The sequence below is a fragment of the Schistocerca piceifrons genome, chromosome 1 (genome assembly GCF_021461385.2).
Source record: "Schistocerca piceifrons isolate TAMUIC-IGC-003096 chromosome 1, iqSchPice1.1, whole genome shotgun sequence".
NCBI lineage: Eukaryota > Metazoa > Arthropoda > Insecta > Orthoptera > Acrididae > Schistocerca > Schistocerca piceifrons.
In genome coordinates, this window is record NC_060138.1 from 693,517,682 (window position 1) to 693,545,093 (window position 27,412).

The window sequence follows — 27,412 nt, forward strand, 5'->3', positions numbered from 1 at the left end:
GTAGAATTCCACCTGCTCATCCGCTGAACACAAAGTCTGAGCAGGAGGTTCAGGAGATTGCCGGTGGCCACACAGCCAGACGAGCCGAAGCGTGTGGAGCATGATTGGTGCAGAAGGCCTGCCACACTGTTGCGCCTGTCAAAGGACCCCAGGAGACACCTGAGTACCTGTATCTCATTGAACTTAACTTCTCGGCATAAGAAAAATTACTACAATGTCTGCAGCCGCTAGAACTGGAGGTAACAAAAGGAGTGAAAAAAAGGAGGTTCCTGGAGGCGCCGGGTATCGATCCCGGTACCTCTCACATGCTAAGCGAGCGCTCTACCATCTGAGCTACGCCCCCAGCCGCTGGACTTAACTCTTTATACTTTCTCAGTAACAGTTTGGCAGCCGCAGACTCAGCGGCGCCGGGCGGCGGCCACACCCAACAGGTTTCACCAGAGCTGGCCGAGTAACAGGTTGGCTGCGTAACGAAGCACGCCCTAATGCCAAGTCAGACCTGCTTCCATCTTGGGGGCGTAGCTCAGATGGTAGAGCGCTCGCTTAGCATGTGAGAGGTACCGGGATCGATACCCGGCGCCTCCAGTAATGTTTTTGCATCATTTTGTCATTCAGATAACTTACCTAAGTGTAAGAATGACACTGGTATAAAAATGAATTTACCGTATATAGTCTGAATTCTATGTAAATGGATAACGTCTGCGAATAAAATGACACCAGTAGCGTTACAACTCACTGGAGCTATAAGAACCGGGAGCTATTACCGAGTCAGTAGTCAATATCACCATTTTGCAGACTCAGTGTTTAGAAGCACACAGCTTTATACAAAATGTATAGAAATTCCGGCTTAACTAGTAAGAGTATCGCGATTCGAGACGAATACTTTGAATTTATTTCTTGTTCAGTTAACTTACTTTCGATGACCAACTTCAGATGACGTATATTAACAGGAGCTTTATTTTGGAGACATTGAAGTCGGTTGGCTGAGCTTTGGTAACATCGTAGTTTCCAGATAAATCTGGTAACTGCAGTTTCTCACTAATAGATGCAATTTATTCTCCTAAACTTCAGCGTTTGTTCTACAAACGGTATAAAATTAGAAAGTTGAAGATCTCGAGCATAAAAATGCAAATAGCCTTACGTTGCTTTTGTCAAAGATCGATTTAAGCAAATTTAATGTTAGACGTGAATCACTTGGTGACGACGAGGCAATTTCTTTGTTTCTCTTTTACTTGTGCATTCGCACTTATTTTGCGAAGTTTGTGGTGAAAAGGATTTTTTATTGTACCGTAAATTTAGATTCCTTCCCATTCCACTTCAGGGTGGAGTGTTGAATAAATGTGAGTCTTTGATGAAACCTCTGCCAGATATACTGTATTTCAGCCCTCCTGTGCCTGCTGCAGATAGTCAAAGAAGCCTGCGACAATTCACGTCGTACTTAATTACTCACACGTTTCTCACAAATCTCCCAACACAGCTGCTTAATATCGATCCTGTACTGTAGTATTATAGTGCAAAAGGATACCTGCAGCTTCTTACAACCATAATGAAATTTTTGTATTTATTCCATACTGACTTATATATATTTGTATGACATTAATTTCTTCAATAGTAATCATTTAGTCAATTACCACAGTATTTTAAGTTCCGGGACATATATATCGATTTGTAGTAAAATTTTCGGATTAGTACTTGGTTCGAACATTTTGAATTACCTAGACACACAGTCGCCACCGCTTCAGAAAATATAGTTCTATTGAAACACAGCTAGCTCTTTATTCACACGAAGTAACGAGTGCTATCAACTGTGGATCTCAGACTGATTCCATATTTCTAGATTTCCAGAACGCTTTTGACGGCGTTCCTCAAAAAAGACTTTTAATTAGATTCCGAGTCTACGGTGTACCGCTTGAGTTGTGCGACTGGATCCGAGATTTCTTCTCAGAAAAGTCACAGTATGTAGTAAATAGCGGAAAATCCTCGAGTAAAACGAAGTGACATCCAGTGTTCCTCAGGGAAGTGTTATAGGCCCTCTGCAGTTCCCAATGTATATAAACGATTTAGGGGACAGTCTGAGTAGCCCTCTTAGATTGTTTGCAGATGATGCTGCATTTACCATATAATACACTCATCAAAAGATCAAAACCAATTGCAAAATTACTTAGACAGGATAACTGAATGGTGTGAAAAGTGTCAATAGTCTCTCAGTAAGGAAAAGTTTGAGGTCATGCATGGGGGCTTAATTAAATAAAATGATTGAAAATGTTTTTAGTTTTTAGTAACTGTATGCCCGATTACGTAAGTCTCGTAATCGGTTGGCCCTGACTAGTATTATTACGCAATCTGACTGCAAAGAACAATGTAAGAAAATTTTCGTAAACACAGTTAATTAATTAAGACCCCAGCAACTATAAAAATCTACGAAACCAATGAGCACAAGAGTAACTGTTCTGTATGTGGGAGTGTGACTCAACGTCCACATCTGGCACGGTTCTTTTCCAACAAGACAAGAATTTTGATACCAATTATACTGACGTGACAAAAGAAATTTAGAAAAACTATAATTACGCAAAAAAAATCACAATTACACTCTAATCCAAGAACACAAGCCAGATGCTTTGTTGACTGAACCTGTAGTGACACATTATTTCAGATACACAACTAATAAAGGAACATTATAAATTTTACCTTCATATATTGACGAAATGCACTCATTACAATAACATCTGCTATCTCTCCCATCAAATCACTGCATAAGACAAGGAACAACACTCTTTACTACAACATCTTACTCCGACTTCACGACAAGCAGTGCCCACTAGTACATCTCAGTACGAACTCTTAACACACACTGTCCTCTACGAGCTCTCTGGTAGCACTGACTGCCACGAACTCTTAACACGCACTGTGGAGGCGGCTTAATAGTACTCTTTGGCGCACTCTCTGGCGCAGTGGCACAGTGTAGCCACCTTTCATATGCCCTTCCTCCACAGGCCAGAATTTGATGGTATTTTTGCCAGCATTGGTGGTGAAAATACCACCAAATTCGTCCAGAAAAATACAAACAAAAATAAAAGATAATATTAATACCTAAACATCACATAACTAGTTAAAAATTTTGGCTTTGCACTGACCTTTTACTAACCTAATATATGAAATACAGTAAGCAATACAACTTCTTTTCATGCATGTGGCTTTACATAATAGTTTACACAATATACAAAAAATCAGTTTATACAAATGTTCACATAAAATGCTTTCAATGATTAGTTTATACAAAAAAGACACTAACAGGTGACATCTTTTCAGTAGAAGCAGTCCATCAGTTGCACCCAGTAAAGTTTAGCAGGTACACCCAGCAACAAGTAACATTAGTTCAGTAGAAGCAGTTCATCAGAAGCACCCAGCAATGTTGAGTAGGTGCAGACAGCAACAAGTGACTTCATTTCAGTAGAAACAGTTCATCAGTTGCACCCAGCAATGTTGAGTAGGTGCAGACACCAACAAGTGACATCATTTCAGCAGAAGCAGTTCCATCTGTGGCTCCCAGTAAAGTTGCAGAGGTACACACAGCAACAAGTCACATTAGTTCAGTAGAAGCAGTCCATCAGAGGCACCCAGCAATGTTGAGTAGGTGCAGACAGCAACAAGTGACACTATTTCAGTAGAAGCAGTCCATCAGTTGCACCCAGCAATGTTGAGCAGGTGCAGACAGCAACAAGTGACATTATTTCAGTAGAAGCAGTTCCATCTGTGGCACCCAGTAAAGTTGAGAGCAGGTGCAGACACCAACAAGTGACATCATTTCAGTAGAAGCAGTTCATCAGTTGCACCCAGCAATGTTGAGCAGGTGCAAACAGCAACAAGTGACATTATTTCAGTAAAAACAGTTCATCAGTTGCACCCAGCAATGTTGAGCAGGTGCAGACACCCCAAGTGACACCATTCAGTAGAAGCAGTTCATCAGTTGCACTCAGCAATGTTGAGTGCAGGTGCAGACAGCAACCAGTGACTTCATTTCAGTAAAAACAGTTCATCAGTTGCACCCAGCAATGTTGAGTAGGTGCAGACAGCAACAAGTGACACCATTTCAGTAGAAGCAGTCCATCAGTTGCACCCAGTAAAGTTTAGCAGGTGCAGACAGCAACAAGTGACATTATTTCAGTAGAAGCAGTTCCATCTGTGGCACCCAGTAAAGTTCAAGAGGTACACACAGCAACAAGTCACATTAGTTCAGTAGAAGCAGTCCATCAGAGGCACCCAGCAATGTTGAGTAGGTGCAGATAGCAAAAAGTCACATCTCTCAGCAGAAGCAATTCCATCAAATTCACTAGCACTGATCACTCTGTTCATCAGCAGAAATTAAACACGACCAAATGTCACACATCATGTTGAAAAGTGCAGGTAACAGTTCAGAATATTTATCTTCACTAATCAGACAGTTCAGGCATGAACAATAGTTTGAATGCACATACAAATGCTTTTACAGTAAGATACAAATCATAACAAACACACAAATGATGTCAGATAATTGTCCTATTAACTATTACAATACACAAATGCCAGTAAACCTATAATATTCATGGGTGTCAGTGCAAGCCACTACAAACAATAAAATAATGTTTAGGAGATAGGTGGGTAGGATTAGGAAAGGAAAACACACAGAACACACTCACTCATCTCTCATCCACATTAAGTACTACTGTGTAACTGAATAGTGTTAATTGTGTAAATGAAATTCTGTCAAAATCTGATGTTCATCATGTGTATCAAGTAGTAGTGGCAGCAATGTATAACAGTCAATAATAGTTAGGTCAACGTCATAGTCATCATGTCAAGACCAATGTTTGCCAAGCCAGATCAAATGTACTGTTGCTGAACAACTGTCAGTGAGCCACGATATGCAATTACTTCCTCTCTCCAAAAAAAAGTATATACTGCTTAGTGATTTAACAAAGTGTGTGTATAGACTGTCTTCTTTCTACTTTAGTGTTTTAGTCTGCTCTCTTCATCCTCTTTGTTCCATAAGACCAACAAAAAAAATATGCTCCTCACTTACTTTACCTCTTATCCACCAAAACTGCAATAATCATCAGCATCACATAATCTCAATAATACCTCAATAATACGTCGATAAATGTAAACCTCAGCACCAATATCACCTTACCTCTTGTCCACAAACAACTTCATATACTCTCAATACCTATAATAATACATCGATAAATATAAACCTCATTGCCAATATCATCTCACTTCCAACACTACTCTTTCCTCTAGTCAGTCTCCTTGAACAAGTACAGATAAAATCCTAATGCAACTTCAATTCAGCATCCCATACAATCCGAAGACACAGTGTCCACACACAACCTCTGTGTAATCCATCTGACCCAAATTTTCTACTCATTATAAATTATAAGATACATTTTGGTTCCTTGTCCATCATTAAATAAAAGAAATGCATACCTGACCTCTAACAGACTTAGTTCGAATAACTCTCAGTAATTAAGTACGATTACGGAGTGTGAATGATCATAATATTTCATAGTGTGTACACCACTTCAAGAATCATAGCAGAAGCAAACATGTGGAGTATTTCTTGTGTCAAGTGTCACTTCCTATTTCAATTGCTCACGAAAATGCAGTGTAATAACTATTAATGGTCTAAACCTAGTATTGGTATGTCATGTCGTTAGCTTCCTTCCTATTAGCATAAATGTATACAGCTTCCATAAAACCTCAGCTCATGTGACTTCTATGACTCTCTTGTACTAATGTCGTTCGTCGAATTATAGCAGTTAATTTTCTTATCTTAAAAATATAAGGCACTGAGCGTAAGCAAAACAAGCGATAACGAGTAAATATACCAGTAGAGAACAGAATGTCAACAAGTGGATGCAGCACAATTCCTACAACGAGGCTCTGCCAACCGAACAATCTATAATTAATACCACAGTGTAACCTAAACTCTATGTTTATACACAGTATATCAGCATTTCTATACACCAAATTAAAGAGCAGTTATGGCAACAAAACAGAATGTGTAAATATGTAATCCATACGCATAGCAGTAAACATATATCTTACGTAATAAACAGGTCATTAGCATCATATCAGCATAAGCAAATAAATATTCATATGTCATCTTAATAAGCAAACATGAAGGCACAAGCAGATAAATCACAAAGTATAACTTACATAACTAAACACATCAGCACAATAAATCAGGTTACAATTATAATTCAAATAAATAAGCACAGCAGGCACATAATAAAAAAAATATGACATCAGTGAAAAAGCATAGCAGCCAAGCGATGCATAATATATACAAATAACAACCCTGTTCATTAATCAATAATTGTCAAAATCAGTAAATGTACACAAGCACGTCGCTTCACAAGTAAATTCATAGAACATAAAATTTAGCACAAAGTATGAATCACGTAATCGCGAGCAGCAAATTACGTCTAAAGTACGTACCTAAGTGGAAATATGTTACCTGAAAAATGAACTCAATTAATAGTTACCTTCTTAGTTTATTAGTTTCTTCTTGGAAATTACATTCTTTCTGAAATTTTCTCGATAGCAAGTCCTCTTAACGTCGGAGACACACAGAATTTACCTGAAGTTCTTAAATACTTTATACAACCGTATCCTGCAAAATACTGAATGTTAATAACATAATTCATCAAGTCCTTATAGCTTTATAAAGAATTTAGTCGGAGAAATTAGACTGTGTATTTGTTTACGGCTGTCAGTGCATTCGCACTGAGCGCTCGATCAGCTGTAGCCGCTTGACGTAGGAAGTCATTGTTTGCGGTCAACGACTGCCTCGTGCGGCGCGCAGACTTCACTGTTGCTTTGAGTATGTGCCGCCGCCAAAACACAGCGCGGTATCCTTGTACTCTCTGCGTGTTTACATCTAGCTGTTAGTTTTTCACAAGTATGTCATTCCACAAAAATTTTTACGTTAGATATATGATGTATTCCTTTAGAGCGTCGTGATTTAAGAGTTTCTACTTCAACAGTGTTATCATGTATAATTTTACGAATTCTATATGGACCGTTATAAAGCAGAAAAAATTTGCGACACAAGCCTTTTCCTTTGTGAGACAAACGGTGGGATTTAATTAATACCTTTTGACCAACCGACAAATTTTTTAAACGACCAGGACGCTTCGCCGATTTCTTTCTTCTAGCAGCCGCAGATGCAATATTTTGTAGAGCCAGGTTAACAACTTCAGAATGCCGCAGTTTCCGTGAAGGCGGAAAAGGAACGATTTCAGAAATGCGATTTGTTGGTACTTTATTTTTTAATATCAATAGAGGCGGTAAAGAAGTTGAGTCATTAGGAAGTTCATTCAGAATGTTTTGAAAAATATGAAGATACTGATCCCAAGTTCTGTGATTCTGATGACAATAAAGACGGCACAATTTATTGATTTCCTTCATCCATCTCTCTGAAGCGTTAGATTGAGGGTGAAAAAGTGAAATGAAGATTGGTTTAATTTTACGACGGTGTAGAGTACGAAGCCAAATTTTAGAGCGAAACTGTGATCCATTATCTGATATAACCTTGTCAACTTGACCAACTTCTTTAAGAAAATGTTTGATGAAAGCGTTAGATACTGAACGAGCTGTTGCTTTGCGTAAAGGTGTAAAACACACATATTTTGATGTCAGTTCCACTGCTACGAAAATGTACGCAAAACCATTAGTAGAACGAACCACTGGACCGAACAAATCGACTGCAGCCATCTCCTTTAATTTCGCTGGAATGATGGGAAACAACGGTGCTCTGTGAGAAATCGTTGGAGGCTTAGCCATTTGACATAATTTGCATTTGGCAAGAACAGATCGGATACGTTTTTCCATATTACTGAAGTAACAATTTTCTCGTAATTTATGAAAGCATTTTCGGGGACCAAAGTGTGCATAACTGAGATGCGTATACCAAATCAATTTATTGACCCACTCATCAGGAATACAAACTAGCCAAACAGAGCTGTCGACCGATTTTCGTTTAAAAAGAATGTCATTGCGAACTAGATAATGCTGTCTAATCGCCACACTTTCCTTTCTCCTCCACTTCTCCTTAATGTCCTTCCAGATTGGATCCTTATTTTGCTCCTTAGCGATATCCTGGAGCGAAGACGAAATAAAGTTCTCAAACGCAACACCTTGAATATACATCAAACAAAAATTGTTTTCCTTGCAGTCCTCTTCAGCACTTTGTTTCAAACCCATAGGTGCACGTGATAAAGCATCAGCAACAATATTTGAAGAACCCTGTATGTAAACAATACTGAAATCAAACTCCTGTAGGTACAACGCCCATCGTGACAATCTGCCGTGAGTTAATTTTGTTGACATAAGAAATTCCAGAGCTCGATGATCGGTGTAAACCTTAGTATGTCTGCCAAACAAAAATGTGCGAAATTTTGTGAAAGCCCATACAACAGCCAAAGCTTCAAGTTCCGTAATCGAATAATTCTTTTCTGATTTAGAGAGAACACGACTTCCAAATGCAATAGTCTTCTGTATTACAACGCCGTTTTCTTCTATCTCTTGAAATAAATGTGCACCCAGGCCCTTGTATGATGAGTCCGTCGCCAAACAAAATTCTTTAGATAAATCCGGATGTGAAAGAAGTGGAGCAGCAACTAAAGCATCACGAAGCTGTTCAAATTCTGACTGAGCTTCCTCATCCCAACACCAATTAGATTTCTTTCCGGATAGTTCACATAAACGAGGTGTGGCCAAATCGTCCAATTTAACAAAGCGTCGAAGAAAATTACAGACACCAAGGAAACTACGAACATCACGTTTTGTAGTAGGAACAGCATAATTACGAATAGCATCTAATTTCTCTGGATCAGGGAGAATACCTTCTGTAGAAATAATGTGGCCGAGAAATTTCACCTGAGAACGACCAAATTCAGATTTTTCCAAGTTCACTGTCATGCCAACTTTTGCAAAGATACGTAATAATGAGTCCAAAATTTTGTTGTGCTCACTCCAAGAACGTTTAGCAATAAGAATGTCGTCAACATAAGAAGTAATATTGTCACGAAGATAAACAGGTAAAATTTCATTTAAGCTACGAATGAATGCTGCTGAAGATACAGTAAGTCCAAACGGTAATTTCCGAAATTGGTAACAGTTACCAAAAGCTAAAAAGGCAGTATATTTTCTACAATCAGGGTGGAGTTCTATTTGCCAAAAACTTGCGCGCATGTCAATCGTGGACAAAACTTTAATTCCATGGAAATGTTGAAGAAGTTCATCTAAATTTTGTGGGCGGTCAGTTTCAGGAATAATGATATTGTTTATCTGTCTGGAATCCAGAACCAGACGAATTGATCCATCCTTTTTAAGAACAACGTGTAATGGGCTAGTATAAGGACTGACTGCAGGCTCAATAATGCCCTGATCTAACATGTACTGAAGTTCATTCTTAACCTTGTCTCTGTAAGCCAAAGGAATAGCGTACGTTTTCCCGCGAAATGGTGTGTGTTCTTTCACTTTAAATAAATATTGTAGGCCTTGTATAGTTCCTGTGTGATGACTAAACACAGTAGCATGTGAAGTCAAAATGTGGTGCAGCTCTTCTCTTGCAACGTCATCTGGCACTTCAGCTTTCTTAACCTTCTCTTTAATTAACTCTTCGCTATTAATTATCTCATCCATCGCGTCTCTGTATCTATTGTCATTATCATGAATAAACACATTGTCGTCATAATGCTCAACGAAAACATCAGAAGTAAGAAACCTTAAACATTTTGTATCTGACTCAGATCTTGTTAAACACTCAAAGAATTTTAGACATTTCGGCATTCCAGCAACAGTCAAATTTACACTTCCTTCTTTAAAGTTCAAAATTGCCTTATGTGCGTTAAGAAACTCCATACCTAAAATAATTTGTGTACTGAGTAATGGAACAATAATAAAATTAGCAGAAAATTCGTATCCTTGACAAATGAAATTTAAATTGGTCTGTTGTCTGACCTCCACACTTTTTCCAGAAATCGCACCTCGAATTGTAGTTTTAGAAATAGGTAACACAGGACAGGCAATAGTTCTTTCACATATACGAAAAACTGATTCACTAATGACATTCAGTGGGCTCCCAGAATCTAATACTGCAGTGAACTTATTCTTACCCACACATACTTCAATAACAGGGTGTAAAAATGCGTCTACATTATTTTCCTTTTCGTCTAATAAAATGTCTCTCATGTCTTCCAGGCGTACGTAGTGTAAAGTCGTAGTGTCATTACTTTCTGAACCGTCTATATTGCTGCCAGAAGCCGAAGCTGCAAGTCATTGTCGATTGTTTGCGTCACGTCTTTGAGTATTCGCGTCATTTCGCGGATCAATTTCTACTATTTGCACTTGTCTTTCTGAATTTCTGTCACGTGGAGGATGCCAATTAGGTCCCTCCTGTCTGTTAGATGCAAATTCTTGGTTGTGTCTGTTATTAAAATTTCTGTTTTCCGGTCTGTCTGCATAACTACTTCTTGTGTAATTTCGACTGTCACTTCTGAAATTATTGTTGTATCTACTACCCTGATTATTTCTGTAGTAAGAATTTCTATTACTGTTTGAATAATTTCTGTCCTGATGATACCGATTACTGTTTCCGTATGATTGATCATTCCGGTACGAATTACCGCTATTGTCTGTGTAATTTCTGTTAGAACGTCTGTTATTGTCATAGGGCTGGTATCTATTGTCCTGTCTGTTACGTCTATCGTTCTCAAAGTTACTCACATAACGCCCGTTCCGATCACTATCTCTTTTCTCTGGAAATCTATTGTAAATACTGTTACTGAAAAAGTTACAAGAGGTCCCGTCGTCGTTGTCATACTCAAGTTCTTGCAACAAAGTCTTAAAAGTCTCGATGTCGTCTTTACATCTTCCAGCTAAAGCAATTTGTCTTATGGATTGCGGCAACTTAGTTAAACAAATGCGAATTAATTCAGTCGGGCTATAAGGGTTGGACAGGAACTGATTCTTTCGAATCATGTCTTCAAAGTACTCTGCCGGCGTGCGGAACTCAGACTGTTTGAAATTACGCTGCATAATAAGACTGTGTTTGACTCTGTCTTGCGTGTTTTCGGACCAATATGCCGATAGAAATGCATGATAAAAATCATTTAGATTATTACAATCTCTAATGAGTGCGCGCATCCGCGTCGCCGGTTCGTTTTCTAAATATCCACACATAAATTCCAGTTTGTGACTTAGTGGCCAATTTGGTGGAAGTGCGTACATAAATTGATCTAACCATGCACATGGATGTATGTCATTCTTAGAATTGCGGAAGATCTTAAATTTCCGGACAGTCAAAAAGTGTTTATAGTCAAAGTTTTCGCCTCGTGGCGACGAAGGTCTACCGCGTCTGTCCCAGTCCGAATGTCGATTATTGTAAAGTTCGCGCGCCTGGCGCTCTCTTATTGCATCCCGTAAATGAAACAAATTATTTTCTTCAAACCCCTCTGCTACCTGTGATTCTAAATTTCTTCTGCTATCTTTTCCTACAATTTCGCCTTCGATCTGCTTGACTTGCTTCCGTAATGCCTCAAATTCCTTTTTCACGCGTTCATTAAATTTTCCCTGATTTTCAACATGCTTATTTATGTTCTGGTATTCTTCGGTTTCTGCAAATGGTAATGGAGCTGTATCATCCGAATCTCTGTCCCCATGTAAACTAAGATTTGTCAGTTTATCTGAAATTTCCTCAACTCTTTCCGATAAGTCACCTAATTGTTCTTTCTGTTTATTTATGTCTTCCGTAAGTGTCGCGACTCGGGTTTCAGTATTGTCACATTTGGTAGTTAAGTGTTCACACTGTTGCGTTAAGTTATTTATTCTGTCATTTGGTACGGATTCCTCAATTCTTTCAATTATTTCTCCCTTGTCTTGTGCACGTTGTAAATTTAACTCTGAAAATTTCTGTACTATCACGCGATCTCTTTCTTCCTGTTCTCTATCCTGTTCCCTTTGTCTGGTTTCTACTGCAATTAATCTATTATTGTGAGAATTCAGAATCGGTTGTACTTCTTCCCTGATTTCTTTCTTTAATTCATCTTTCATATTTTTGAAACATGTCCCTATTCGTGAATCTATCCGTGTTTCCAAAGTTCCCATCTCTGTTTTAAATTCAGATCCTAACTGTGATCCAAGTGAGTCTAACCGTGTTTCCATTGTTCCCATCTCTGTTTTAATTGTTCCCATCTCTGTTTTAATTGTTCCCATCTCTGTTTTAATTGTTCCCATCTCAGTTTTAATTGCTCCTATCTCTGTTTTAAATTCAGATCGAAAAGTTCCCATCTGTGATCCCAAATGTAATATAGCATCCATCAACTGCTCCATGTTAGCCGGATCGAAATTCTTTTCGCCCCTAACATTTCCCGCAAAACTAACTTCCTTCTGCATAGCCATAAGGCTATCTGTGTTCGATACTATTCCAGAATCTTCTGTCGTTAATCTTGGATTCTGTGGATTTTCTGATTGAGAAAAATTTTGAAATGTTTCTGGACTATTTTCCCGACTTATTACATTGTTTCCCACTTCATTATCCATCATACTGTTTTCCTCTGTTGGCGAGTTCGCCATGTCAACAATTTCGTTATTCTCACTATTCATCATTTTTGTCTTTTTCATCGATCGCGTAATCATTTACAAAATATAAAAAATTCGTCACTGTACGAAAATCACACACAATGACCCCTTATCTCCAACAATACTATTCACACGCAATGTCTCCCTCAAACACGATCAATCGAACAATTGAAATAATTGCACAAGATTGTCAAACGCGTATACAAGGCAATAAAAATTAAATTTTGAAAAATATCATTAGAAGAATGCCAATTACCAAATCTACACATGCAAAATAGACTACAATTACTATACTACAAATTACTACAACAATACTACAGTCTACAATTTTCACAATCAGAAGAATCCAAGGGACGATCCGAAGCAGCGGTCGCCACGTGCATGGGGGCTTAATTAAATAAAATGATTGAAAATGTTTTTAGTTTTTAGTAACTGTATGTCCGATTACGTAAGTCTCGTAATCGGTTGGCCCTGACTAGTATTATTACGCAATCTGACTGCAAAGAACAATGTAAGAAAATTTTCGTAAACACAGTTAATTAATTAAGACCCCAGCAACTATAAAAATCTACGAAACCAATGAGCACAAGAGTAACTGTTCTGTATGTGGGAGTGTGACTCAACGTCCACATCTGGCACGGTTCTTTTCCGACAAGACAAGAATTTTGATACCAATTATACTGACGTGACAAAAGAAATTTAGAAAAACTATAATTACGCAAAAAAAATCACAATTACACTCTAATCCAAGAACACAAGCCAGATGCTTTGTTGACTGAACCTGTAGTGACACATTATTTCAGATACACAACTAATAAAGGAACATTATAAATTTTACCTTCATATATTGACGAAATGCACTCATTACAATAACATCTGCTATCTCTCCCATCAAATCACTGCATAAGACAAGGAACAACACTCTTTACTACAACATCTTACTCCGACTTCACGACAAGCAGTGCCCACTAGTACATCTCAGTACGAACTCTTAACACACACTGTCCTCTACGAGCTCTCTGGTAGCACTGACTGCCACGAACTCTTAACACGCACTGTGGAGGCGGCTTAATAGTACTCTTTGGCGCACTCTCTGGCGCAGTGGCACAGTGTAGCCACCTTTCAGTCATCTACATGAGTACAAAAAGAAACCCGTTAAATTTCGATCACACGATAAATTACAAAAAATTTAAAGCCTGTCAGTTCGACTAAATATCTAGGAATTATAATTACTTAAGTTGGAGTGATCACATAAATCATGTTGTGGGGAACGCATATCAAGGACTACTTTTTATTGCCAGAACATTTAGAAGATGCTACAGGTTTACTAAAGGAACTGCCTACACTACCCTTGTTCATCCAGTGCTAGAGTATTGCTGTGCTGTATGTGATCCTTACCACACACGACTGACGGAGAACATCGAAGAAGTTCAAAGAAGGGCAGCTCGTTTTGTAATCATTTTATAGCGAAATAGAGTAGAGACTGTCACGGACATGGAAAGATTGTTGGAATGGCAATCACTGAAACAAAGCGTTTTTCCTTGCGTCGAGATCTTTTCATGAAATTTCAATCACCAATTTTCTTCTCTGAATGTGAAAATATTTTATTGTCTCGAGACTGCATGGGGAGAAACGATCACAATAAAACGAGAGAAATCGGGGCTCCTACAGAAAGGTTTAACTGTTCATTTTTCCCACTCGCTGTTAGAGAGTGAAACGGTGTAGAAATAGTTTGAAGGTGGTTCGTAGAACCCTCTGCCAGGCACTTAATTGTGAATTGTAGAGCAGGCATGTAGTTGTAGATATAATTTTTAGCTTCTTTAAAGCAAGAGCCACCTCCAGAAATCCGAGCCTGTGCGGAATCACGATTTGACAACTTACTTTTCCGGGTATTATTTGTTCTTACACAACCCTATCATCTGCGGGAAATTTGAAATTGTTGCTAATATTTCTCACCAAGCCATTGTTACAAAACAAGAAGATAGCACGGACGTAGCTCGTTACCTCAACCAAAGGATTCCACAATATCAAGTGTGAGCGAGGACAGTTGACATCTTCATCATCATTGTTTGTTACGTGTAGAAGTCTGTTTTAATACCAGGTGGATCATTACGTTTCGACTCGGAATATGCTCCAGAATTGTGTTATATGTGAAACTTAAGTTTTTGAGTGTCTTCTTCGATTCAGTGAGAACAAGTCCTTCCTGACAGGCTGAATATAATAACGTTATTAAAGGTGGAAATAATTCAGTTTTGGATTGTTGTTTTGAAGAAGGGATTAGATGATAGCACACATGTTGAGTCATCAGGAAATAGTAACGCTGGTAATGGAGAGAACTATGGGGGATAAAAACTGTAGAGGGGGACCAAAGCTTGACTGCAGTAAGCAGGATCAAATGGATACAGTTTGCAGTAGCTATGCACACATGAAGAAACACAGGATAGACTACTGTGGGTGGCTGCATCAAACCAGTCTTTCGGAGTGATGATAAAAAAAACGATAACATAGCGATGAAGGCCAATATGTAAATCTAAATCAATGCTATTCCTAATCAGGCTCCGTGTTACTCACTCACGCTTCATAAGGACCAAAATTAACGCGCAAAACTCTTTCCCCGCTCCATTAAATGAGCAACAGTAAAGCACCAAATACTGAAGGCTACACATGATTGTTCACAAATCGAAATGATCCTCAAACATTTCAGACGGTCAGTACAGAAAACAATGACTGAAACTGAATGTCTTGCGCTGCGAACACCCTGCCCAGATACTGTGGTCGAGATTTCGAGTTGTCACGTGTCGTTTACCACTGACGCCATACTACAGATAGCAGAGGTTTGAACGGTGTGGAGCCAGAGTCAACTGAAACATTGAGTCGCATTTTCTATTGTTCGACGTTGACTCTTGCTCCTGATTGTGGCGGACAGAGCGATGCCAAGGTGCCCTTAGACGACCTGCCAAAAGGGTAACAGGAAGCAACGCAGCAATTCTCTACTTCATACCTCGCCAGTTCATGAAATCATTGTAGGATATGACAGTAGGAGTGATTTGACAATTGTTGAAGGGAGGCTGAATTCTCGCAAGTATGACTGAAGAACGGTAGATCCTGTGGTGACAACCTTAATGACCATGATACCACATAGCATAAGCCAATTCCAACAGGATAACGCAAAACCCACGCTTGAGTTAGCATCACAAACGCCTTGAGGGCTGTACGGATCACTGAGTGGCATGCCTTGTCATTTGCTTTGTCACCACAGAGCTTGTCTGCGATACACAGGAAAGACGTCCACTTTCTTACCAGCCTCCAACCAGCGTCCTCATCAGCTGACCAGCTTGGGTTTCAGGCATGGCAAGAAATTCGTCATTGTGACATTCGGAAGATGTTTTCTTGCATGCCGCACCAAATGAAAAAGTGTATTCTTGCCTCATACTGATGTTGATTATGGAAATCATTTGAGAATGAAATGGAAGTTTAATTATCCGTTTAATATCCGTTATACAGGGTTGGCGAGATTGAACTATTTATTAAAAATTATTCACAACTTATCTAATACTCAACCAATTTTCATGAAACAAAAAAACATTTCGTTCCTTACAATGGTACAGTTACGGAATGCTAAAATTCAGCATAAGCACCATCATTATCTACAAATTTACGTTAACGGATGTGGATGTCTGCGACAGATTTCTGCAGATAATACAACGGTGCATTTCCAAGAACCTGGCAAATTTACTACTGCAGTTCATCAAGAGTTTTTGGCTTTCTGAGACAAATTTCCACTTTCGTCCACCACCCAAAGGAAGAAATCGCAGGGCGCTAGGTAAAGACTCCTCGCTGGCCATTCGATGGGACCACGAAGTCTCAACTAGCGTGCTGGAAAATAGGTGTCGAGCTACGCGCGCACAGGATACGTGGAGTGAGGCGGGGCCCCATCTTGCATAACGATTAAGTTATTGGAATTGTCGCATGTGGAACAGAATTTTCGAGGATATCAAGGTACTGTTTTCTATTCATTGTGTCCCGAATGAGATATGGACGACAACTTTCGTGGATATCATGTCGCACCACAACGAACTTTTGGGCGATGGTGGCTTTGTTCAACAACCATCCCCGGATCCTCAGTTCCCCGGTGATGACAATTGTGCCGCTGAACGAAACAGCCCTACATGAAGTATGGCTTCATCTGACAACAACATATTACGGCAAATATGCTTACAAGGTAAGCATCATCTACCCATATTCCAACCGACAATCACAATCTTCTGGCAGTAATATGGTTCCGACGGACGGAAGTTCAACTCTTTCTTTAGAACAGATCGGACTGTGTGTCGCGTTAAACCATTTTCGCGAAATCCTATCTTTGTGATTTCTACGGATTTCGAGTGAACATTTCCCGAACCAATTGCACGCTTTCCTCCGTCCAGGAAGATGGTGGTCGACCTCTTCTTCTAACATCTGATACAGAACCTGTGTTCTTTAGCTTCGAGAGGCAATTGCTTATGGTCTTTGTACCTACCGAAGCACGAGGTCCTTTCACACTTCACCACCATCTGTGTACTTGCAACACAGGTCGCCATACATCGTACCGGGGTGCCAGCTGAGCCCGCTCACGCAAGCTCAGACGTTGCGCCATGGTCCTCCACTGATATCTGCAATGACCTAATATAACGAACTCTACCATTGTAGGAAAAAAAAGTTTTGTATTTCATGAAAATCAGTTAAGTATTAAAAAGTTATAAACAATTTCATAGGGAGTTAATTCTTGCCTACCCTGTGTAAATAAAGTGTGCACAAAGATTGCTAAATATCGGACTGGTGCATATGGTGTAACACTGTCCATTTCAGTCACACCAGATTTGGGAATATTTACTTCCTCTGGCTGGTAGTAACACGTTCTCTGTCTGCCACTCTCTCTTCGGGTGGAAAGAGCTGTTGACACGTCCTCTTCTGCGTCCGCCACACAACACAGAGTGCTGCCAACACTGTTCAGCAAAAAGCGTAAATTTGGGCTCAACCGTTGTCCTAGGAACTTAGCGTTTTCCCTTCTGCGGTATACAAGCAAAGTAGCCGTGGGAGTACGGAGGTGCTGTGGAAAAAGAAATTAACTCGTGTGCAGACACCGCTCGAGACCGGTTGTCTGTCTGTGTGTGTGTGTGGGGGGGGGGGGGGGGGTTCTCATGTTTCGTAATCATCGACGTGAAAATCTCCGAAGTGGCATAAAATAAAAAGCCTAACACCGGTAGGCTCAGCTCCCCAAACGGGGACTGTCGACAAAACGTACCATAAGCACATTATAGTTTTCATTTGTGAAATGCTTTTACATTTTAGTTTTATCTTTGCACTTACCAGCATAACAGAACCTATTATTTCGCTCAGGAAACGGCAGGTATGATCTTCTGTTATGGTCTGGCAAATGGAAGCAACTGTCGAGTCCGCGTCCTGTATACTGAAAAATATCCACAACACAGAGTACCATCTGCACAATTATTCACCTGTCTTTTCTAGCGACTAGACTCTGCTTCATAGCTCCAACAACGTCAGATCGTAGCAGATCTCACACCTTCGTATGCCTGTTGTGGAAGAACGAGTATTGCACGAGTGGAAAAAAGATCCTGGAACTTGTGTACGGCATCTATTAGGGATAGTCTGCCTCTGGTCTGGGCGATTCCACATAAAATGTTGCTATGCCTCCACACGCAGTTGAAGAAGAAAGGCATCAGCACCGATTTTCAGTTAATGCATGCAAGGCACCGACAGTCCCTTAACATAGTCTGAGCTAACTCGTTCCCCTGATCTTAAACCCTTGGACTTTTGGTTGTGGAGTCTCTTGAAATCTCTGGTGTACTCAAGACCCCATTAATTATGTATAAATACTGCAGGAACGTGTCTTCAGTGCTTGCCAGAGCGTCCGTGACCATCCTAGAGTTTTCAGAGAGTGCCTGATTCCCCAGGAAGTCGGAAAGAAACATGGCATACTATGAATAGACACCATATTGTGTACATTGTTTAGCGATGACTTAATGAGCAGGTCGTATGTAATAGCAAGCAGATTACATTAAAAGCTCTGCCGTTCCAGAGTAACAGAATAATCTTAAACATTACTGCGAAACAGAACTGTGTAAATTTGAAGAGGTTGAAAAATCAGCCGATCAGTTGCAAATAAAGATTTATTAGCCATTGACCAAGGTTTCGACATTCGTAGAAATACCTTCTTCAGAAGTAGTGGGCCTCTTTTGTACCATCATGTGATGTAACAATGCCCACTACTTCTGAAGAAGATATTTTTACAAATATCGAAACCCAGGTCAAGGGCTAATAAACCTTTATTTGCAACTGATTGGATAATTTTTCAGCCTCTGACAGGATAATGTGTTCTGGCTTGTTTACTGCATTCTGTAGGTCGTTCGTAATAGCAGAGATCTTGCAATAGAAGAGATTTGTTTCACAGCAGCGAAGATGAACGAGTGCTCATAGCTCGTAAGGTACGTCTTTCAGAGCACACGTCTCCATAATATTTTTCCTTCTTTTTATCCGTACTACCACCTATGAAAATAAGGAAAATTTTTAACACCTTGCATAGGACGTCTTAACTTTGGAATTTGCAATTACAATGTTAATTTTGATGTGACAAGAGAGTGGTGCAGAGAGAGGTTGTTTGATTCCAGAAGTCCTACTTGCTTGAGCTAACAAAAAATCTTGAATGACATAGTCTAAAAATATGCAACAGTCAGAAGCGGTTTTTTTAAAAATAGAACTAGTTATTTTTTTGCTCCAGAATAACAGATTTATACGTACGTGACAGATTCAGTGATATAGCTCCCCTGTGTGTCTCACAAGAAATTAGGTAGTAGTAAGAATACATTGCATATGGGTCTGTAGCGCTTTTTCTGAAAAAAAAAGCTCCGTAGCTAGTGTTTATTGGTTTTATTTTGTTTGCTTATATTTCTCTTTTTGTAACTTGTTTCTCATTGTAATTAGTCAAGCTTTCAAGGTGGAAGTTGGTCACAATTATGCTAAAACTGAATAGGATATACAGGCTGGGCCTAAAGTCTTTGTGTAATTATCAATATTAAAAAACTTTCAAATTTTTGGTTTATGACAAATGAAAGAATAAATCACCAAGCTTTTGTTATGATATCGATAAACTTCAACATGTGCGCCGTTCGTTGCTCAAAGAACGTCTAATCGATATTCGATTTTACGCCGTAAGTTTGACAATATTTCTTGTGATAAACCAGCAACAGCATCTGTTGTTCCCCTTCTAATTATATCCATATGAGCTACATGCGTAGCATAGACCTTGTTCTGTACATAGCCCCAGAAAAAGAAATTATGTCTGGTGATTTTGCAGGGTAGACAGCTAGACCATCACGTCCAACCCATCTGTCAGGAAACGTCTCATTTAGAAAATTTCTAATATCCAATCCCCAAAGCGGTGGTGCACCATCTTCTTGTAAAATCACATCAGACTGCAAGTCTCTCAGTTGCTCTTCCGTAAACAGATCTAGCCAAATAAATGTTAGCTGTTACTGATTTTTCGACAAAAAATAAAGTGCCGATGACTCTGTTCCGCATTCAACCGCACCACACATTCATTTTAGGGTCATCCCTAAAGTGATCTATGACAACGTGTGGACTTTTCAAACCCTATCCTCACATTGTGTAAGGATAGCGGAAGTATCCTATTCTGAAAAACAAATTCGTCGAAGATACTCGTTGCTGCTGTTGATTCGTGCCAATATCTCAGTCGCAAAAGCTGGTCGACAGTTTCCATCATCTGGCTATAACACGTGCTTTGTCTAGTCCTTATATGCTTGTAGATGCAATTTGTTGTGTAGAATTCTTTGCACTGTGGTCCTAATTCACGAGATGCGCATCGAATAGACTTAGAAGGGCTTCTAAACAACGCCTGTTGCAGAGCTCTTACACTTTTTTCACCGACCGAAGGCTGCCCTGTTCGCGGAAGGTCCAACACATTGTCGGTGTGTTTAAACTTCATGTACCATGCAACAATACGCCTTCTATCTGATGCTTCTCTTTCGTATATCCTTCAAAAATTTCGCCGCACAGTAATTGGGGATTTTTATCTCGCGGTACCACGGAACACACTGCGTCTTCTCGCGGGACGACATTTTACGATGACGATTGTAGTGCTCTCTACTCAGTTTCTACCTGCAACAAAGATATGCAAACAAACTTGATGATTTGTTCCTTCATTTGTCATAAACCACAACTTGTAAAATAAATATTTATATTTTTACAAAGACTTTAGGACCATCCTGTGTTTTAGTCTGTTATTAGTGATAACGTCAAATTCCAGCTTGACAGCTTGCTTGATTACAGGACTGAGAGGCAAAGAATGAAATATAAATAAATAAAATAAACAACAATAACGTGCAGCTGTAGAACGGCTATTCCCGGAAAAGTTAACAGCTATGAACTCACAAATAACACTTTCCTTCGACGGTAATGGATGGAATCCTAATTATGGAGCTCCAGCTGCGGCCACCCAGAAGTTGAAACCACTCACCACGGCCAACAACGGCGTCGAGGCAAGGGAGAAGCAACGTTCTCTCCATCCCCGTCAGAGAGTGGACTACGCTCCCAGGTGAAATTACAATTAAGTCAATACCATTAGCTTCTGACGGGCATTGATATACATCAACGTGGACAGTTGAAAATGTGTGCCCCGACCGGGACTCGAACCCGGGATCTCCTGCTTATATGACAGACACTCTATCCATCTGAGCCACCGAAGGCACAGACGATCGAGCGACTGCAGGGATTTATCGCCGGCACGCTCTCCCGTGAGATCCACTTTCTTAACTTATAGTCCGCACACTACATTCGTAGTGCCCCTGTCATTATACCCATTATTCGTGGCAGACAATCCACCGAGTCCCGTAAGAGTTCAGGCAAATCTTGTGCATCCGCACTGAAGAAGGTCATCAGCCGGTTAGCCTTAAACGATATGAAGATGGCATCTGTTCTTTCGGACATGTCCGAAAGAACAGATGCCATCTTCATAAGCTCCAGGGTGGCGAACCATTCAGACGCCCACAACAGCAGCTCTCAAATTAGTTATGGAATACAAATTGGAACAAAACAACCTTTGTTTGAACCATTTCTTTTTCAATGTAAAGAAAGCTTCAGGTACGATGTTTTATTGCCTTAATCGCATGTAAGTACACTGCATTACTAGTTTCGGCGGGGTAAGCTGCCATGTTCAGATGTGCAAGGTTACAAAAATATTGTAGCTGTAATAGTAAATTAACGATTTCACCTAAGTTCTTTTTGATATACACTCAAGTGCAGGTTATGAAATCATACTGGGCGATAAACAGCACATTTGTTTTTGTACCATCCTAACGGACTATGAATACGAAATAAAAAAATTCCTTTTAAATAAATTATTAAATTACATTTATAAATTCCAATATATGCCTGATAAAACAGTACCTAATAATGAAGAGAGAGTAAAACACTGAAAAAGATAACAATGTCCTCGTGGCAACACAGAGTCATACCGGTGTGGCACACATCAACAGGTGCCGCATATATCCGAGTTGGCTGCAGCCTACGTACTGCCGGATACCAGTTGGGCTAATAGAGTAATGCAGAAGAGTGCCACCTGGTGGCAGCAACCTCATGAAGAATGATGGATATATTCTGGGTTCTTTTTAACAATATATACGTACATGTAACAGTATATGAGAGAAGTGGACAATAATACAATGTCAGTCACATAAAATGAAAAACACAATAGTTAATATTTCGTCAATTCGTAAGATCAGAAAAACTATTTCGAATAAGGCAGTTAACATTAAACTTTTGGTAAAGGCTGAATGAATGAGGTTAAATGCGACAGAATTTAGATAACAGTAACTGTTCACTGTGGCAGAAAGTTGTCATACCATGTGTCATATTTTTCGTCTTATAGAAGGCGTCATATCGAAATTTCCACTTATAATGCCGTTTTTACTTGTTTAATTGTAGCATATACATTGATACACAAAACAGGACATAAAAAGATATCATCTTGGCATATTACTGTGACTTAGGAAGTCGGGATTAGCATGGAAGGACACGGCCCCTATAATGTCACTCCTTAACACGACAACTAGTAGGTCAATAAATTAACAATTTATTCAAGACCACATTTATAAAACAGCTAACACACAATCAACATGTGGCCGTCTTAAAAACAATCCAAAATGACCAATAGCTTCCTTCTCAAGCAAGCAGCAAATTAGAATTACTTAATGAACAATAAATCTGAATTAATTTAAAAGATGGCTCAGATAAAAATTTTTTTAGCAATAACACAACCAGCACAATACGTTACACTTAATGTAATTAATTGGGGTGCAAATTAATTTTTAAATACATGACAGATGTTAGGTGTTTATCAAATGGACAGTGACGCCAGGCTCCCCTGGGCAAAGGGTGACTTAGCTTAAAATGCCGGAAGCAGCAGACCAGCCGTCCAAAACAACACCTAAACGCTGGGGCCCAACCGGAAGTTACCGTTAGATGACACGTCACAGCTTCTGTGCGCCGCACTCACGCACCCCAACTCGCAGAAACTGGAACACAAAGAGACCGCAGAAGACACTGCAGACACCAACCAAACATCAATCAATATATGTTAAGAAATTGATAAACAAAATACACAAACCAGTTACCGTTGAGTGAGTGCATTCAGAAAATGCACGTTTATAAGGAAGTACATATAAATGACTAGCTTTATAAATACAAATTTTACAAATAACAGAATAACGGGCTGCAAACTTTTTTTTTATTTTTTTTTATTTTATTTTTTTTTTATATAGCAATGTACCAGGGACGTCGCTTGATGACAATAACCCTAAATCATACGCACGCCTTCGTGCTAATCTGCCTTTTAATAGTCATCCAACCAGCGGATTTTAAAGCAAATAGTAACTGCTGGTTAGCATACAGTCACACAGACTCAGCCGGCTGCTCTTACTTCGACAACACGTACATTAGAACCGACCAACAAATACACTCGCTGCAGTATAAATCGTTTGATGAAACGAAGGCACCGAAACTACTTACACGTACGATGGAGAGCGTTGTTCGAGATGGTCTCGAGGGATGGGTCTCTCCGAGGAAACAGTCCCCAAAGCAATGCGACGAGCAGCGCCCGAAGTTGACATCAGACAGGTCCACCACAAACTCGCGACCGTCTTGCAAGGTAGACTTGCCGCACCAGCGCTGACCGAGCCCACGTGTTTGCTCCGTCGTCCCCTCAAGCAAGTCCTAGCGCCTCGTAGCGAGTCCGACGACCAACTCCCTACCGCCAATACCCACCGCCAGATCACAACAGGGGCAAAGATCGTAGCGCAGCCGGCTAATCGATAGTCGTGCCACAGAGCTGGTGTGCCAGAAAAGGCGCACCACGGCTCAATTACAATAATGGATGTATAAATGTCAGAAAGACATGCGATAACCCGAAGTCTAGTTTACTGATTAAAGGTGGACAACTACATATTTCATGACGAATGCACACATATATATTTTCTAACGGCGTGATGATAATACGAGATCAATAGTAAGGAAATAATGGAAGAAAAATGTCAATTGGTAATATTTTTGTTTATCGATGACTACGATGTCACTCGATATCTAGGAAAGAACTGAATAGTCTGATTATCGAGATGTGATACTATAGTAATATACAGAGAGATAGCATGACATTTGCTGACTTTTTAGGCCAATACACAGATTAAGTACATAGGGATTATTATTATTACTATTATTATTATTACTATGTAGGCGGCCGGTGTGACCGTGCGGTTCTAAGCGCTTCAGTCTGGAACCGCGTGACCGCTACGGTCGCAGGTTCGAATCCTGCCTGGGGCATGGATGTGTGTGATGTCTTTAGGTTAGTTAGGTTTAAGTAGTTCTAAGTTCTAGGGGACCGATGACCACAGATGTTAAGTCCCATAGTGCTCAGAGCCATTTCAACCATTATTATGTAGTATTCTGCCTAGTGGCAGGTCCATATCTTCGTACGGAGAATTTCTGATTCTGATTCCACTGTTCCCTGTCTTCAGCCTCTTCCTTCAGTCTGTTGTATCTCCTTACATCTTTCATGTCGTCCAGATGTTGGATTCTTCTTCTTCCTCGTCCTGCGTTTGAGTTTCCCTTCCATGACATCATGTATGAGTCCCTCGTGTCTAAGTACATGTCCAATACAGTTGGCCTTTCTCTGAAGAATTGTGCGCAGAATACTTCTCTTCTCTCCATCTCTTCGCAGTAAATCGTCATTTTTTAGGCGATCTGTCCACTTGATCTTTTCCATTCTCCTCCAGCACCACATTTCAAAGCTCTCTAAGTATTTTTTCTCCTTCTTTCTCATGGTCCATGTCTCTGCTCCATACAGTGCAAAGCTCCAAATGTAGCACTTTATCAGTTTTTTCCTCAATGCCAAACTCAACTTGCTGGTCAGCAGAGTCCTCTTCTTGTAGAAAGCAGTTTTGGCCATGGCGATTCTTGCTCGGATTTCGTTGGTGCAGTGGGCATCCTTTGTGATAAAACTTCCCAGGTACTTGAACTGATTCACATTTTCCAGTTCCCGATTGTCAACAGTTATCTTCAAGTGTTTCTCACATTTTGATATGCGCATCACTTTTGATTTTTCGATGTTGATTTCCATGCCGTATTTTCTTCCCGTTTACACCAAATTGTTCACCATGTGTTGCAGCTGTCTCTGATTTTTGGCGAGCACTACCAGGTCGTCTGCATACTTGATGGTGTTGATGAGACGTCCTCCTACTTCGAAGTTTCCGCAACCTTTCAGCGCTTCTCTCGCCGGCATTTCTCCATACAGGTTGAAGATACTTGGCGACAGACAACTTCTTTGTCTCACTCCCCTACCTATTTCCACACTGTTTGTTTCTCTGTAGTTCAGTCGTATCTTTACCCTTTGTCCCAGGTACAAGTTCCTTATAAGTCTCCGAGCTCTCCAGTTGATTCCTATTTCCTTAAGGATGTTCATCAATATATTCCAATTGACTCTGTCGAAGGCCTTCTGCCAGTCTATAAAAAAAAGGGCAAACTTCTTCGTTAACGGCGAAAACTCTCTGACAATGTCCTCATCAAGCCAATGGCGTCTCTGGTCCCTTTTCCTTTCCTGAAGCCAAACTGGTCGTCTTCCATCACTCCTTCAGTTTTGTTTTCCAACCGTCTATTTAGTATTCTTGCAATGATCTTTGCCACGTGCGATATCAGACTAATTGTTCTATAATCACTACACTTTTGGCTTGCTTTTTCTTCTCAAAAGTAACCATTGTGACATAGGGATACAAGGAATTAAAATTGAGAAGAATGGCACATAGAGAAGTAGTAACGTACAGTACTTGTTTATATTCCAATGTTATGACGAAAGCACAAAATTACCGTCAACATATCCTAGTTCTTGCAGATTAGAGAATTAGGTGTGGTACCCTGAATGCTGCTGTTCCTGCAGCAGGACGCCTGTTACCTCCCTACCGACATATCTCCGTGTGTTCCGCGCCACACGGACGCTGCTGCACCCCTTGCTACGAGACGCCGGCCTGGGTGTGGGTGTGGTTGTAGTACAAGAGCGCGGGCCGCGTCCGCTATCGCAGCGGCGCAGGCCGACGTACACGCTGTGACCGCGTCTGCGCTTTCAGGTGCAGTCGGCGCCATTATGGCGCTAATGCGTCCCTCAGCGTGAGGAAACCAATTATCGGGACGCCATCGATCTCCGGCAGATTAACCGCGCTGAAGGAGAGCCCTAAATTAGGGCGTCACGGGGTGCCCCCGCAAAGAAAAGAGGATCCCAAGGCGCGGCCACAATCTGCTGTTCCAGAGGCTCCGGCCGTTACCGGGCCCGGGTTAATAAGGCGTTTTCATTAACGGCCGGTGCAGGGGAACCTCGCTGACACGGCGTGTCCGGTAAAGAGGGCGCGGCCGGCGAGAGGGCTCGCCGTGCCAGCCCAGCGGTTCGGGTAGGAGTCAGCTCAGGACAAAGGTCGGGCCTTGCAGAGTCGTGATTAAAACGGGCCGTCTGCTGGTGACGGCCCAGCAAGAGTGCAGCACCTGTTTTGGTATGGCGAACCCCTTCACAGTTTATACAAGGGGGATTTCGAACTCCATAGACAAAATTTCAGAAAAAAAAAGACTTTGAACATAGCTGCTAAGGTTCAGTGAACGTGTCAGAATTATATTAGAACAAATAAGCCCTCGGTCACAAATATTAAGTCAGAATTGGCCAGGTTTCGACGCTACTATGAGCGTCGTCTTCAGACCTAAACTAACTGTTCTAAAACATAATAGGTATATAAGACATGAATAAACTGAAGTGTGTACTGACTGGAAAGAGATGCAGTACTTACAAGTTACATTCCAAAAAATTTAAGCCGGAAAGGCGACGTCATGAAAAGTTGTAAATAAGATATGATGGCGAACCGCTAAGGACTGCTCGTACCTGAGTGAACACGGGTTGCAAAAAAACTATTGTTTGCTCATGGATATTTTCTGAGTATTTTGGAATCAGACACCCGTGGCCTCCGCTGTCCCATTACAGCCTACCAACGTGACAATGATTTATTCGGTTTGCCACCCCAGTTACCTTTGTTTCTGTGCACATACCGTCACAACAGTGTAATATGCAGTGAGCAACGTTAAACACAGAGTAAAGGTGGATTCACAATTGCCGGAACGTCACAGTTACGTAACCGTCACGTTTTTGAACATTGAGGGTCAGAGGAATTTCTGAGCATTCACACTACAC

At 40.4% G+C, this 27,412-nt stretch overlaps 3 non-coding genes across 3 annotated transcripts; 1 reads left to right on the top strand and 2 right to left on the bottom strand.

Annotated features, from left to right (window-relative positions):
• Positions 1-270: 270 nt before the first annotated feature.
• Trnaa-agc lies at positions 271-343 on the bottom strand. Its single transcript has one exon. It is a non-coding gene; the product is annotated as a tRNA-Ala (tRNA).
• A 169-nt stretch (positions 344-512) lies between these two features.
• Positions 513-585, top strand: Trnaa-agc. Its single transcript has one exon. It is a non-coding gene; the product is annotated as a tRNA-Ala (tRNA).
• A 20,727-nt stretch (positions 586-21,312) lies between these two features.
• Trnai-uau lies at positions 21,313-21,387 on the bottom strand. The gene has a single exon. It is a non-coding gene; the product is annotated as a tRNA-Ile (tRNA).
• Positions 21,388-27,412: the final 6,025 nt, after the last annotated feature.